Here is a 15448-nt window from a genome sequence, read left to right as displayed (position 1 = left end):
CTGCGGGACCATAAGAGCTTAGGCACCCTTCTTTTGACCGGCTGATTCTCCGCTGACTGAAGGTGAAAATGTCCCAAAATTGGTGTGAAGGTAACTCTGAACAAGTCCTTTCCATGCATACTGGTACAGTAATTTTAGACCCCATGGATCGATAACCACAAGCTTTTAAAGCAAATGTAAATCTCCTTTGACTTAAAGCAGGTATCTCTGAACAAGTGCTTTCCAGGCATACTGGTCCTGTAACTTTAGACCATATGGATCGATAACCACAAGCATTTAAAGCGAATGGAAATCTCCTTTGACTTAAAGCAGAACCGGAGGAGCCGCGGGACCAGAAGAGCCTAGGGTCCCTTCATTTGAACAGCTGTTTCTCTGCCACCTGAAGGTCAAAATGGCCCAAAATCGATGTGAAGGTAGCTCTGAACAAGTCCTTACCACGCATACTAGTCCAGTAATTTATGACCCCATGGATCAATAACCACAAGCTTTTAAAGCTCCATTGACTTAAAACAGGACCAGAAGATCCTAGGGACCTTCTTATGACAAGCTGTTTCTCTGCTGCCTGAAGGTCAAAACAGCCCAAAATCAGTGTGGAGGTAGCTCTGAACAAAGGCTTTCCAGTCATTTCTGGATGGGGGACCGGAGGAGCCTAGGGACCCTTCTTTTGACCGGCTGATTCTACGCTACCTGAATGTCAAAATTTCCCAAAATTGGTGTGAAGGTATCTCTGAACAAGTGCTTTCCAGGCATACTGGTCCTGTAATTTTAGACTCCAAGGATCAAAAACCACAAGCTTTTGAAGGGAACAAATATCTCCATTGACTTAAAGCAGGACCAGAAGAGCGTAGTGACCCTTCATTTGACCAGCTGTTTCTCTGCTGCCTGAAGGTCAAAATGGCCAAAAATTGTTGTGAAGGTAGCTCTGAAGAAGTGCATTCCATGCATTCTGGTCCCATAATTTTAGACCCCATGGATCAATAACCGCAAGCTTTTAAAGCTAAAGAAAATCTCCATTGACTTAAAGTAGGACAGGAAGCGCTGTGGGACCCTTCTTTTGACCGGCTGTTTCTCTGCCAACTGAAGGTCAAAATGGCCCAAAATCGGTGAGAAGGTAGCTCTGAAGAAGTGCATTCCACGCATTCTGGTCCCGTAATTTTAGATGCCATGGATCAAAAACCGCTAGCTTTAAAAGCGAATGAAAATACCATTGACTTAAAACAGGACCGGAAGAGTATAGAGATCCTTCTTTTGCCTTGCTGTTTCTTTGCCGACTGAAGGTCGAAATGGCCCAAAATCGGTGTAAAGTTAGCTCTGAACAAGGGCATTCCAGTCATTCTAATCTCGTAATTTTAGACCCCATGGATCTATAATCACAAGCTTTTAAAGCAAATGTAAATCTCCTTTGACTTAAAGCAGGACCGGAGGAGCAGCGGGACTAGAAGAGCCTAGGGACCCTTCATTTGAACAGCTGTTTCTCTGCCACCTGAAGGTCAAAATGGCCCAAAATCTTTGTGAAGGTAGCTCTGAACAAGTGCTGTCCATGCATACTGGTCCCATAATTTTAGACCCCATGGATCAGTAACCGCAAGCATTTAAAGGTAATGAAAATCTCCATTGACTTAATGCAGGACCGGAAGATCTGCGGGACCCTTCTTTTGACTGGCTGTTTCTCAGCCAACTTAAGGTCAAAATGGCCCAAAATCGGTGTGAAGGTAGCTCTGAACAAGTGCTTTCCACACATTCTGGTCCCGTAATTTTAGACCCCATGGATCAAGCTTTAAAAGCAAATGAAATTACCATTGACTTAAAATAGGACTGGTAGAGCCTAGAGACCCTTCTTTTGCCTTGCTGTTTCTGTGCCGCCTGAAGGTCGAAATGGCCCAACATCGGTGTAAAGTTAGCTCTGATCAAGGGGTTTCCAGTCATACTAGTCCCATTATTTTAGACCCCATGGATCCATAACAACAAGATTTTTAAGCAAATGGAAATCTCCTTTGACTTAAAGCAGGACGGAAGGAGCCGCGGGACCGGAAGAGCCTAGGGACCCTTCATTTGACCAGCTGTTTCTCTGCTGCCTGAATGTCAAAATGGCCCAAAATTGTTGTGAAGGTAGCTCTGAACAAGTGCTTTCCATGCATACTGGTCCAGTAATTTTAGACCCCATGGATCAATAACCGCAAGCTTTCAAAGCAAATGAAAATCTCCATTGACTTAAAACAGGACCGGAAGAGCCTAGGGACCCTTCTTTTGACCGGCTGTTTCACTGCCACCTGAATGTCGAAATGGCCCAACATCGGTGTAAAGTGAGCTCTGAACAAGGGCTTTCCAGTCATACTAGTCCCATAATTTTAGACCCCATGGATCGATAACCTCAAGCTTTTAAAGCAAATGTAAATCTCCTTTGACTTAAAGCAGGACCGGAGGAGCTGCGGGAATAGATGAGACTAGGGTCCCCTCATTTGAACAGCTGTTTCTCTGCCACCTGAAGGTCAAAATGGCCCAAAATCGTTGTGAATGTAGCATACTGGTCCCATAATTTTAGACCCCAATGATCAATAACCGCAAGCTTTTAAAGCTAATGAAAATCTCCGTTGACTTAAAGCAGGACCGGAAGAGCTGCAGGACCCTTCTTTTGACTGGCTGTTTCTCTGCCAACTGAAGGTCAAAATGGCCCAAAATCAGTATGAAGGTAGCTCTGAACAAGTGCTTTCCACGCATACTGGTTCCGTAATTTTAGACCCCATGGATCGATAACCACAAGGTTTTAAAGCGAATGGAAATCTCATTTGACTTAAAGCAGGACCGAAGGTGCCAAGGGACCGGAAAAGCCTAGGGACCCTTCATTTGAACAGCTGTTTCTCTGCTGCCTGAATGTCAAAATGGCCCAAAATTGTTGTGAAGGTAGCGCTGAGCAAGTGCTTTCCACACATACTGGTCCCGTATTTTTACACCCCATGGATCGATAACTGCAAGCTTTAAAAGCGAATGAAAATCTCCATTGACTTAAAGAGGGACCAGAAGAGCCTAGGGACCTTTATTTTGACCAGCTGATTCTCCGCTGCCTGAAGGTCAAAATGTCCCAAAATTGGTGTGAAGCTAGCTCTGAACAAGTGCTTTCCACGCATACTGGTCCAGTAATTTTAGACCCCATAGATCAATAACCACAAGCTTTCAAAGCTAATGAAAATCTCCATTGACTTAAAACAGGAACGGAAGAGCCTAGGGACCCTTCTTTTGACCGGCTGTTTCACTGCCGCCTGAATGTCAAAAAGGCCCAACATAAGTGTAAAGTGAGCTCTGAACAAGGGCTTTCCAGTCATACTTGTCCCATAATTTTAGACCCTATGGATCGATAACCACAAGCTTTTAAAGCAAATTTAAATCTCCTTTGACTTAAAGCAGGACCGGAGGAGCCGCGGGACTAGAAGAGCCTAGGGACCCTTCATTTCAACAGCTGTTTCTCTGCCACCTGAAGGTCAAAATGGCCCAAAATCGTTGTGAAGGTAGCTCTGAACAAGTGCTTTCCACCCATTCTGGTCCCGTAATTTTAGACCCCATGGATCAATAACAGCAAGCTTTAAAAGCAAATGAAATTACCATTGACTTAAAATAGGACCGGTAGAGCCTAGAGACCCTTCTTTTGCCTACCTGTTTCTGTGCCGCCTGAAGGTCGAAATGGCCCAATATCGGTGTAAAGTTAGCTCTGAACAAGGGGTTTCCAGTCATACTAGTCCCGTTATTTTAGACACCATGGATCCAGAGCAACAACATTTTAAAGCAAATGGAAATCTCCTTTGACTTAAAGCAGGACCGAAGGAGCCGCGGGACCGGAAGAGCCTAGGGACCCTTCATTTGACCAGCTGTTTCTCTGCTGCCTGAATGTCAAAATGGCCCAAAATTGTTGTGAAGGTAGCTCTGAACCAGTGCTTTCCACGTATACTGGTCCAGTAGTTTTAGACCCCATGGATCAATAACCGCAAGCTTTCAAAGCAAATGAAAATCTCCATTAACTTAAAACAGGACCGGAAGAGCCTAGGGACCCTTCTTTTGACCGGCTGTTTCACTGCCACCTGAATGTCGAATTGGCCCAACATCGGTGTAAAGTGAGCTCTGAACAAGGGCTTTCCAGTCATACTTGTCCCATAATTTTAGACCCCATGGATCGATAACCACAAGCTTTTAAAGCAAATGTAAATCTCCTTTGACATAAAGCAGGACCGGAGGAGCCGCGGGACTAGGAGAGCCTAGGGACCCTTCTATTGCCTTGCTGTTTCTCTGCCGCCTGAATGTCGAAATGGCCCAACATCGGTGTAAAGTGAGCTCTGAACAAGGGCTTTCCAGTCATACTTGTCCCATAATTTTAGACCCCATGGATCGATAACCACAAGCTTTTAAAGCAAATGTAAATCTACTTTGACTTAAAGCAGGACTGGAGGAGCCGCGGGACTAGAAGAGCCTAGGGACCCTTCATTTGAACAGCTGTTTCTCTGCCTCCTGAAGGTCAAAATGGCCAAAAATCGTTGTGAAGATAGCTGTGAACAAGTGCTTTCCACTCATACTGGTCCCGTAATTTTAGACCCCATGGATCGATAACCACAAGATTTAAAAGTGAATGAAATTACCATTGACTTAAAGCAGGACCGGAAGAGCCTAGAGACCCTTCTATTGCCTTGCTGTTTCTCTGCCACCTGTAGGTCGAAATGGCCCAAAATCGGGGTAAAGTTAGCTCTGAACAAGGGGTTTCCAGTCATACTTGTCCCATAATTTTAGACCCCATGGATCGATAACCGCAAGCTTTCAAAGCAAATGAAAATCTCCATTAACTTAAAACAGGACCGGAAGAGCCTAGGGACCCTTCTTTTGACCGGCTGTTTCACTGCCACCTGAATGTCGAATTGGCCCAACATCGGTGTAAAGTGAGCTCTGAACAAGGGCTTTCCAGTCATACTTGTCCCATAATTTTAGACCCCATGGATCGATAACCACAAGCTTTTAAAGCAAATGTAAATCTCCTTTGACATAAAGCAGGACCGGAGGAGCCGCGGGACTAGGAGAGCCTAGGGACCCTTCTTTTGACCGGCTGTTTCACTGCCGCCTGAATGTCGAAATGGCCCAACATCGGTGTAAAGTGAGCTCTGAACAAGGGCTTTCCAGTCATACTTGTCCCATAATTTTAGACCCTATGGATCGATAACCACAAGCTTTTAAAGCAAATGTAAATCTACTTTGACTTAAAGCAGGACTGGAGGAGCCGCGGGACTAGAAGAGCCTAGGGACCCTTCATTTCAACAGCTGTTTCTCTGCCACCTGAAGGTCAAAATCGCCCAAAATCGTTGTGAATGTAGCTCTGAACAAGTGCTTTCCACCCATTCTGGTCCCGTAATTTTAGACCCCATGGATCAATAACAGCAAGCTTTAAAAGCAAATGAAATTACCATTGACTTAAAATAGGACCGGTAGAGCCTAGAGACCCTTCTTTTGCCTACCTGTTTCTGTGCCGCCTGAAGGTCGAAATGGCCCAACATCGGTGTAAAGTTAGCTCTGAACAAGGGGTTTCCAGTCATACTAGTCCCGTTATTTTAGACCCCATGGATCCAGAGCAACAACATTTTAAAGCAAATGGAAATCTCCTTTGACTTAAAGCAGGACCGAAGGAGCCGCGGGACCGGAAGAGCCTAGGGACCCTTCATTTGACCAGCTGTTTCTCTGCTGCCTGAATGTCAAAATGGCCCAAAATTGTTGTGAAGGTAGCTCTTAACCAGTGCTTTCCACGTAAACTGGTCCAGTAGTTTTAGACCCCATGGATCAATAACCACAAGCTTTCAAACCAAATGAAAATCTCCATTAACTTAAAACAGGACCGGAAGAGCCTAGGGACCCTTCTATTGCCTTGCTGTTTCTCTGCCGCCTGAATGTCGAAATGGCCCAACATCGGTGTAAAGTGAGCTCTGAACAAGGGCTTTCCAGTCATACTTGTCCCATAATTTTAGACCCCATGGATCGATAACCACAAGCTTTTAAAGCAAATGTAAATCTACTTTGACTTAAAGCAGGACTGGAGGAGCCGCGGGACTAGAAGAGCCTAGGGACCCTTCATTTGAACAGCTGTTTCTCTGCCACCTGAAGGTCAAAATGGCCAAAAATCGTTGTGAAGGTAGCTCTGAACAAGTCCTTTCCACGCATACTCGTCCCTTAATTTTAGACCCCATGGATCAATAACCGCAAGCTTTTAAAGCTAATGAAAATCTCCATTGACTTAAAGCAGGACCGGAAGAGCTGCTGGACCCTTCATTTGACCGGCTGTTTCTCTGCCCACTGAACGTCAAAATGGCTCAAAATCGGTGTGAAGGTAGCTGTGAACAAGTGCTTTCCACTCATACTGGTCCCGTAATTTTAGACCCCATGGATCGATAACCACAAGCTTTAAAAGAGAATGAAATTACCATTGACTTAAAGCAGGACCGGAAGAGCCTAGAGACCCTTCTATTGCCTTGCTGTTTCTCTGCCACCTGTAGGTCGAAATGGCCCAAAATCGGGGTAAAGTTAGCTCTGAACAAGGGGTTTCCAGTCATACTTGTCCCATAATTTTAGACCCCATGGATCGATAACCGCAAGCTTTCAAAGCAAATGAAAATCTCCATTAACTTAAAACAGGACCGGAAGAGCCTAGGGACCCTTCTTTTGACCGGCTGTTTCACTGCCACCTGAATGTCGAATTGGCCCAACATCGGTGTAAAGTGAGCTCTGAACAAGGGCTTTCCAGTCATACTTGTCCCATAATTTTAGACCCCATGGATCGATAACCACAAGCTTTTAAAGCAAATGTAAATCTCCTTTGACTTAAAGCAGGACCGGAGGAGCCGCGGGACTAGAAGAGCCTAGGGACCCTTCATTTGAACAGCTGTTTCTCTGCCGCCTGAAGGTCAAAATGGCCAAAAATCGTTGTGAAGGTAGCTCTGAACAAGTCCTTTCCATGCATACTGGTCCCTTAATTTTAGACCCCATGGATCAATAACCGCAAGCTTTTAAAGCTAATGAAAATCTCCATTGACTTAAAGCAGGACCGGAAGAGCTGCTGGACCCTTCTTTTGACCGGCTGTTTCTCTGCCCACTGAACGTCAAAATGGCCCAAAATCGGTGTGAAGGTAGCTGTGAACAAGTGCTTTCCACTCATACTGGTCCCGTAATTTTAGACCCCATGGATCGATAACCACAAGCTTTAAAAGTGAATGAAATTACCATTGACTTAAAGCAGGACCGGAAGAGCCTAGAGACCCTTCTATTGCCTTGCTGTTTCTCTGCCACCTGTAGGTCGAAATGGCCCAAAATCGGGGTAAAGTTAGCTCTGAACAAGGGGTTTCCAGTCATACTTGTCCCATAATTTTAGACCCCATGGATCGATAACCGCAAGCTTTCAAAGCAAATGAAAATCTCCATTAACTTAAAACAGGACCGGAAGAGCCTAGGGACCCTTCTTTTGACCGGCTGTTTCACTGCCACCTGAATGTCGAATTGGCCCAACATCGGTGTAAAGTGAGCTCTGAACAAGGGCTTTCCAGTCATACTTGTCCCATAATTTTAGACCCCATGGATCGATAACCACAAGCTTTTAAAGCAAATGTAAATCTCCTTTGACATAAAGCAGGACCGGAGGAGCCGCGGGACTAGGAGAGCCTAGGGACCCTTCTTTTGACCGGCTGTTTCACTGCCGCCTGAATGTCGAAATGGCCCAACATCGGTGTAAAGTGAGCTCTGAACAAGGGCTTTCCATTCATACTTGTCCCATAATTTTAGACCCTATGGATCGATAACCACAAGCTTTTAAAGCAAATGTAAATCTACTTTGACTTAAAGCAGGACTGGAGGAGCCGCGGGACTAGAAGAGCCTAGGGACCCTTCATTTCAACAGCTGTTTCTCTGCCACCTGAAGGTCAAAATGGCCCAAAATCGTTGTGAAGGTAGCTCTGAACAAGTGCTTTCCACCCATTCTGGTCCCGTAATTTTAGACCCCATGGATCAATAACAGCAAGCTTTAAAAGCAAATGAAATTACCATTGACTTAAAATAGGACCGGTAGAGCCTAGAGACCCTTCTTTTGCCTACCTGTTTCTGTGCCGCCTGAAGGTCGAAATGGCCCAACATCGGTGTAAAGTTAGCTCTGAACAAGGGGTTTCCAGTCATACTAGTCCCGTTATTTTAGACCCCATGGATCCAGAGCAACAACACTTTAAAGCAAATGGAAATCTCCTTTGACTTAAAGCAGGACCGAAGGAGCCGCGGGACCGGAAGAGCCTAGGGACCCTTCATTTGACCAGCTGTTTCTCTGCTGCCTGAATGTCAAAATGGCCCAAAATTGTTGTGAAGGTAGCTCTGAACCAGTGCTTTCCACGTATACTGGTCCAGTAGTTTTAGACCCCATGGATCAATAACCGCAAGCTTTTAAAGCTAATGAAAATCTCCATTGACTTAAAGCAGGACCGGAAGAGCTGCTGGACCCTTCTTTTGACCGGCTGTTTCTCTGCCCACTGAACGTCAAAATGGCCCAAAATCGGTGTGAAGGTAGCTGTGAACAAGTGCTTTCCACTCATACTGGTCCCGTAATTTTAGACCCCATGGATCGATAACCACAAGCTTTAAAAGTGAAAGAAATTACCATTGACTTAAAGCAGGACCGGAAGAGCCTAGAGACCCTTCTATTGCCTTGCTGTTTCTCTGCCACCTGTAGGTCGAAATGGCCCCAAATCGGGGTAAAGTTAGCTCTGAACAAGGGGTTTCCAGTCATACAAGTCCCGTTATTTTAGACCTCATGGATCGATAACAACAAGATTTTAAAGCAAATGGAAATCTCCTTTGACTTAAAGCAGGACCGAAGGAGCCGCGGGACCGGAAGAGCCTAGAGACCCTTCTATTGCCTTGCTGTTTCTCTGCCACCTGTAGGTCGAAATGGCCCAAAATCGGGGTAAAGTTAGCTCTGAACAAGGGGTTTCCAGTCATACAAGTCCCGTTATTTTAGACCCCTTGGATCAATAACCGCAAGCTTTTAAAGCTAATGAAAATCTCCATTGACTTAAAGCCTGACCGGAAGAGCTGCGGGACCCTTCTTTTGACTGGCTGTTTCTCTGCCAACTGAAGGTCAAAATGGCCCAAAATCAGTATGAAGGTAGCTCTGAACAAGTGCTTTCCATGCATACTGGTTCCGTAATTTTAGACCCCATGGATCGATAACCACAAGGTTTTAAAGCGAATGGAAATCTCATTTGACTTAAAGCAGGACCGAAGGTGCCAAGGGACCGGAAGAGCCTAGGGACCCTTCATTTGACCAGCTGTTTCTCTGCTGCCTGAATGTCAAAATGGCCCAAAATTGTTGAGAACGTAGCGCTGAGCAAGTGCTTTCCACACACACTGGTCCTGTAATTTTAGACCCGATGGATCGATAACTGCAAGCTTTAAAAGCGAATGAAAATCTCCATTGACTTAAAGAGGGACCGAAAGAGCCTAGGGACCTTTATTTTGACCAGCTGATTCTCCGCTGCCTGAAGGTGAAAATGTCCCAAAATTGGTGTAAAGCTAGCTCTGAACAAGTGCTTTCCACGCATACTGGTCCAGTAATTTTAGACCCCTATGGATCAATAACCGCAAGCTTTCAAAGCTAATGAAAATCTCCATTGACTTAAAACAGGACTGGAAGAGCCTAGGGACCCTTCTTTTGACCGGCTGTTACTCTGCCACCTGAACTTCAAAATGGCCCAAAATCGGTGTAAAGTGAGCTCTGAAAAAGGGCTTTCCAGTCATACTTGTCACATAATTTTAGACCCCATGGATCGATAACCACAAGTTTTTAAAGCAAATGTAAATCTCCTTTGACTTAAAGCAGGACCATAGGAGCCGCGGCACTAGAAGAGCCAAGGGACCCTTCATTTGGCCAGCTGTTTCTCTGCCGCCTGAAGGTCAAAATTGTCCAAAATTGTTGTGAAGGTACCTCTGAACAAGTGCTTTCCTTGCATACTGGTCCAGTAATTTTAGACCCCATGGATCAATAACCGCAAGCTTTTAAAGCTAATGAAAATCTCCATTGACTTAAAGTAGGACCGGAAGAGCTGCGGGACCCTTCTTTTGACCGGCTGTTTCTCTGCCCACTGAAGGTCAAAATGGACCAAAATATGTGTGAAGGTAGCTGTGAACAAGTGTTTTCAACGCATACTGGTCCCGTAATTTTAGACCCCATGGATCGATATCCGCAAGCTTTAAAAGTGAATGAAATTACCATTGACTTAAAACAGGACCGGAAGAGCCTAGAGACCCTTCTATTGCCTTGCTGTTTCTCTGCCGCCTGAAGGTCGAAATGGCCCAAAATCGGTGTACAGGTAGCTCTGAACAAGGGCTTTCCAGTGATAATAGTCCCGCAACTTTAGACCCCATGGATCGATAACCACAAGATTTTAAAGCGAATGGAAATCTCATTTGACTTAAAGCAGGACCGAAGGTGCCAAGAGACCGGAAGAGCCTAGGGACCCTTCATTTGACCAGCTGTTTCTCTGCTGCCTGAATGTCAAAATGGCCCAAAATTGTTGTGAAGGTAGCGCTGAGCAAGTGCTTTCCACACATACTGGTCCTGTAATTTTAGACCCGATGGATCGATAACTGCAAGCTTTAAAAGCGAATGAAAATCTCCATTGACTTAAAGAGGGACCGAAAGAGCCTAGGGACCTTTATTTTGACCAGCTGATTCTCCGCTGCCTGAAGGTGAAAATGTCCCAAAATTGGTGTGAAGCTAGCTCTGAACAAGTGCTTTCCACGCATACTGGTCCAGTAATTTTAGACCCCTATGGATCTATAACCGCAAGCTTTCAAAGCTAATGAAAGTCTCCATTGACTTAAAACAGGACTGGAAGAGCCTAGGGACCCTTCTTTTGACCGGCTGTTACTCTGCCGCCTGAACTTCAAAATGGCCCAAAATCGGTGTAAAGTGAGCTCTGAACAACGGCTTTCCAGTCATACTTGTCACATAATTTTAGACCCCATGGATCGATAACCACAAGCTTTTAAAGCAAATGTAAATCTCCTTTGACTTAAAGCAGGACCATAGGAGCCGCGGGACTAGAAGAGCCTAGGGACCCTTCTTTTGACCGGCTGTTTCTGTGCCGCCTGAATGTCGAAATCGCCCAAAATCTGTGAAAAGTGAGCTCTGAACAAGGGCTTTCCAGTCATACTTGTCCCATAAATTTAGAACCCATGGATTGATAATCACAAGCTTTTAAAGCTAATGAAAATCTCCATTGACTTAAAGCAGGACCGGAAGAGCTGCGGGACCCTTCTTTTGACTGGCTGTTTCTCTGCCCACTAAAGGTCAAAATGGGCCAAAATCGGTGTGAAGGTAGCTCTGAACAAGTGCTTTCCATGCATACTGGTCCAATAATTTTAGACCCCATGGATCAATAACCTCAAGCTTTTAAAGCTAATGAAAATCTCCATTGACTTAAAACAGGACCTGAAGTGCCTAGGGACCCTTCTTTTGACCGGCTGTTTCTCTGCCACCTGAATGTCGAAATGGCTCAAAATCGGTGTAAAGTTTGCTCTGATCAAGGGCTTTACAGTCATACTTGTCCCGTAATTTTACACCCCTTGGATCGATAACCACAAGCATTTAAACCAAATGGAAATCTCCTTTGACTTAAAGCAGGACCGGAGGAGCCGCGGGACTGGAAGAGCCTAGGGACCCTTTATTTGACCAGCAGTTTCTCTGCCACCTGAAGGTCAAAATGGCCCAAAATCGTTGTGAAGGTAGCTCTGAACAGGTCCTTTCCATGCATACTGGTAGAGTAATTTTAGAACCCATGGATCAATAACCGCAAGCTTTTAAAGCTAATGAAAATCTCCATTGACTTAAAACAGGACCAGAGGAGCCTAGGGACCCTTCTTTTGACCGGCTGTTTCACTGCCGCCTGAATGTCGAAATCGCCCAAAATCGGTGAAAAGTGAGCTCTGAACAAGGGCTTTCCAGTCATACTTGTCCCATAAATTTAGAACCCATGGATTGATATCCACAATCTTTTAAAGCTAATGAAAATCTCCATTGACTTAAAGCAGGACTGGAAGAGCTGCGGGACCCTTCATTTGACCGGCTGTTTCTCTGCCCACTGAAGGTCAAAATGGGCCAAAATCAGTGTGAAGGTAGCTCTGAACAAGTGCTTTCCACGCATACTGGTCCCGTAATTTTAGACCCCTTCGATCGATAACCGCAAGCTTTAAAAGCAAATGAAATTACCATTGACTTAAAACAGGACCGGAAGAGCCTAGAATCCCTTCTTTTGCCTTGCTGTTTCTCTGCCGCCTGAAGGTCGAAATGGCCCAAAATTGGTGTAAAGGTAGCTCTGAACAAGGGCTTGCCAGTCATAATAGTCCCGTAATTTTAGACCCCATGGATCGATAACCACAAGATTTTAAAGCAAATGGAAATCTCCTTTGACTAAAAGCAGGACCGAAGGAGCCACAGGAATGGAAGAGCCTAGGGACCCTTCTTTTGACCAGCTGTTTCACTGCTGCCTGAATGTCAAAATGGCCCAAAATTGTTGTGAAGGTAGCTCTGAACAAGTGATTTCCACGCATACAGGTCCAGTAATTTTAGACCCCATGGATCAATAACCGCAAGCTTTTAAAGCTAATGAAAATCTCCATTGACTTAAAACAGGACCAGAAGAGCCTAGGGACCTTCTTATGACCAGCAGTTTCTCTGCCGCCTGAAGGTCAAAATGGCCCAAAATAAGTGAGGAGGTAGCTCTGAACAAGGGCTTTCCAGTCATTTCTGGATGGGGGACCGGAGGAGCCTAGGGACCCTTCTTTTGACCGGCTGATTCTCTGCCGCCTGAAGGTCAAAATGGCCCCAAATCGTTGTGAAGGTAGCTCTGAACAAGTGCTTTCCACACATACTGGTCCCATAATTTTAGACCCCATGGATTGATAACCACAAGCTTTTAAAGCGAATGGAAATCTCCAATGACTTAAAACAGGACCGGAGGAGCCGCGGGACTGGAAGAGCCTAGGGACCCTTTATTTGACCAGCAGTTTCTCTGCCACCTGAAGGTCAAAATGGCCCAAAATCGTTGTGAAGGTAGCTCTGAACAGGTCCTTTCCATGCATACTGGTACAGTAATTTTAGAACCCATGGATCAATAACCGCAAGCTTTTAAAGCTAATGAAAATCTCCATTGACTTAAAACAGGACCGGAGGAGCCTAGGGACCCTTCTTTTGACCGGCTGTTTCACTGCCGCCTGAATGTCGAAATTGCCCAAAATCGGTGAAAATTGAGCTCTGAACAAGGGCTTTCCAGTCATACTTGTCCCATAAATTTAGAACCCATGGATTGATATCCACAATCTTTTAAAGCTAATGAAAATCTCCATTGACTTAAAGCAGGACTGGAAGAGCTGCGGGACCCTTCTTTTGACCGGCTGTTTCTCTGCCCACTGAAGGTCAAAATGGGCCAAAATCGGTGTGAAGGTAGCTCTGAACAAGTGCTTTCCACGCATACTGGTCCCGTAATTTTAGACCCCATGGATCGATAACCGGAAGCTTTAAAATCGAATAAAATAAAATTACCATTGATTTAAAACAGGACCGGAAGAGCCTAGAATCCCTTCTTTTGCCTTGCTGATTCTCTGCCGCCTGAAGGTCGAAATGGCCCAAAATCGGTGTAAAGGTAGCTCTGAACAAGGGCTTTCCAGTCTTAGTAGTCCCGTAATTTTAGACCCCTAGGATCAATAACCACAACATTTTAAAGCAAATGGAAATCTCCTTTGACTTAAAGCAGGACCGAAGGAGCCACAGGACTGGAAGAGCCTAGCTCTGAGCAAGTGCTTTCCACCCATACTGGTCCCGTAACTTTAGACTCCATGGATCGATAACTGCAAGCTTTAAAACAAATGAAAATCTCCATTGACTTAAAAAGGGACCGGAAGAGCCTAGGGACCCTTCATTTGACCAGCTGTTTCTCTGCTGCCTGAATGTCAAAATGGCCCCAAATCATTGTGAAGGTAGCTCTGAACAAGTGCTTTCCACGCATACTGGTCCCGTAATTTTAGACCCCATGGATCGATAACTGCAAGCTTTAAAACAAATGAAAATCTCCATTGACTTAAAGAGGGACCGGAAGAGCCTAGGGACCCTTCATTTGACCAGCTGTTTCTCTGCTGCCTGAATGTCAAAATGGAACAAAATTGTTGTGAAGGTAGCTCTGAACAAGTGCTTTCCACGCATACTGGTCCCGTAATTTTACACCCCATGGATCAATAACTGCAAGCTTTTAAAGCTAATGAAAATCTAAATTGACTTAAAACAGGACCTGAAGTGCAAAGGGACCCTTCTTTTGACCGGCTGTTTCTCTGCCACCTGAATGTCGAAATGGCTCAAAATCGGTGTAAAGTTTGCTCTGATCAAGGGCATTACAGTCATACTTGTCCCGTAATTTTAGAACCCTTGGATTGATATCCACAAGCTTTAAAAGCTAATGAAAATCTCCATTGACTTAAAGCAGGACTGGAAGAGCTGCGGGACCCTTCTTTTGACCGGCAGTTTCTCTGCCACCTGAAGGTCAAAATGGCCCAAAATCGTTGTGAAGGTAGCTCTGAACAAGTCCTTTCCATGCATACTGGTACAGTAATTTTAGACCCCATGGATCAATAACCGCAAGCTTTTAAAGCTAATGAAAATCTCCATTGACTTAAAACAGGACCGGAGGAGCCTAGGGACCCTTCTTTTGACCGGCTGTTTCACTGCCGCCTGAATGTCGAAATCGCCCAAAATCGGTGAAAAGTGAGCTCTGAACAAGGGCTTTCCAGTCATACTTGTCCCATAAATTTAGAACCCTTGGATTGATATCCACAAGCTTTAAAAGCTAATGAAAATCTCCATTGACTTAAAGCAGGACCGGAAGAGCTGCGGGACCCTTCTTTTGACCGGCTGTTTCTCTGCCCACTGAAGGTCAAAATGGGCCAAAATCGGTGTGAAGGTAGCTCTGAATAAGTGCTTTCCACGCATACTGGTCCCGTAATTTTAGACCCCATGGATCGATAACCGCAAGCTTTAAAAGCGAATGAAATTACCATTGATTTAAAACAGGACCGGAAGAGCCTAGAATCCCTTCTTTTGCCTTGCTGTTTCTCTGCCGCCTGAAGGTCGAAATGGCCCAAAATCGGTGTAAAGGTAGCTCTGAACAAGGGCTTTCCAGTCTTAATAGTCCCGTAATTTTAGACCCCTAGGATCGATAACCACAAGATTTTAAAGCAAATGGAAATCTCCTTTGACTTAAAGCAGGACCGAAGGAGCCACAGGACCGGAAGTGCCTAGGGACCCTTCATTTGACCAGCTGTTTCACAGCTGCCTGAATGTCAAAATGGCCCAAAATTGTTGTGAAGGTAGCTCTGAACAAGTGCTTTCCACGCATTCTGGTCC

Source organism: Taudactylus pleione, unplaced genomic scaffold (assembly GCF_031769625.1).
Source record: "Taudactylus pleione unplaced genomic scaffold, aTauple2 ptg000431l, whole genome shotgun sequence".
NCBI lineage: Eukaryota > Metazoa > Chordata > Amphibia > Anura > Myobatrachidae > Taudactylus > Taudactylus pleione.
The sequence above is the reverse complement of the archived record's forward strand: the minus strand, read 5'-3'. Positions refer to the sequence as shown.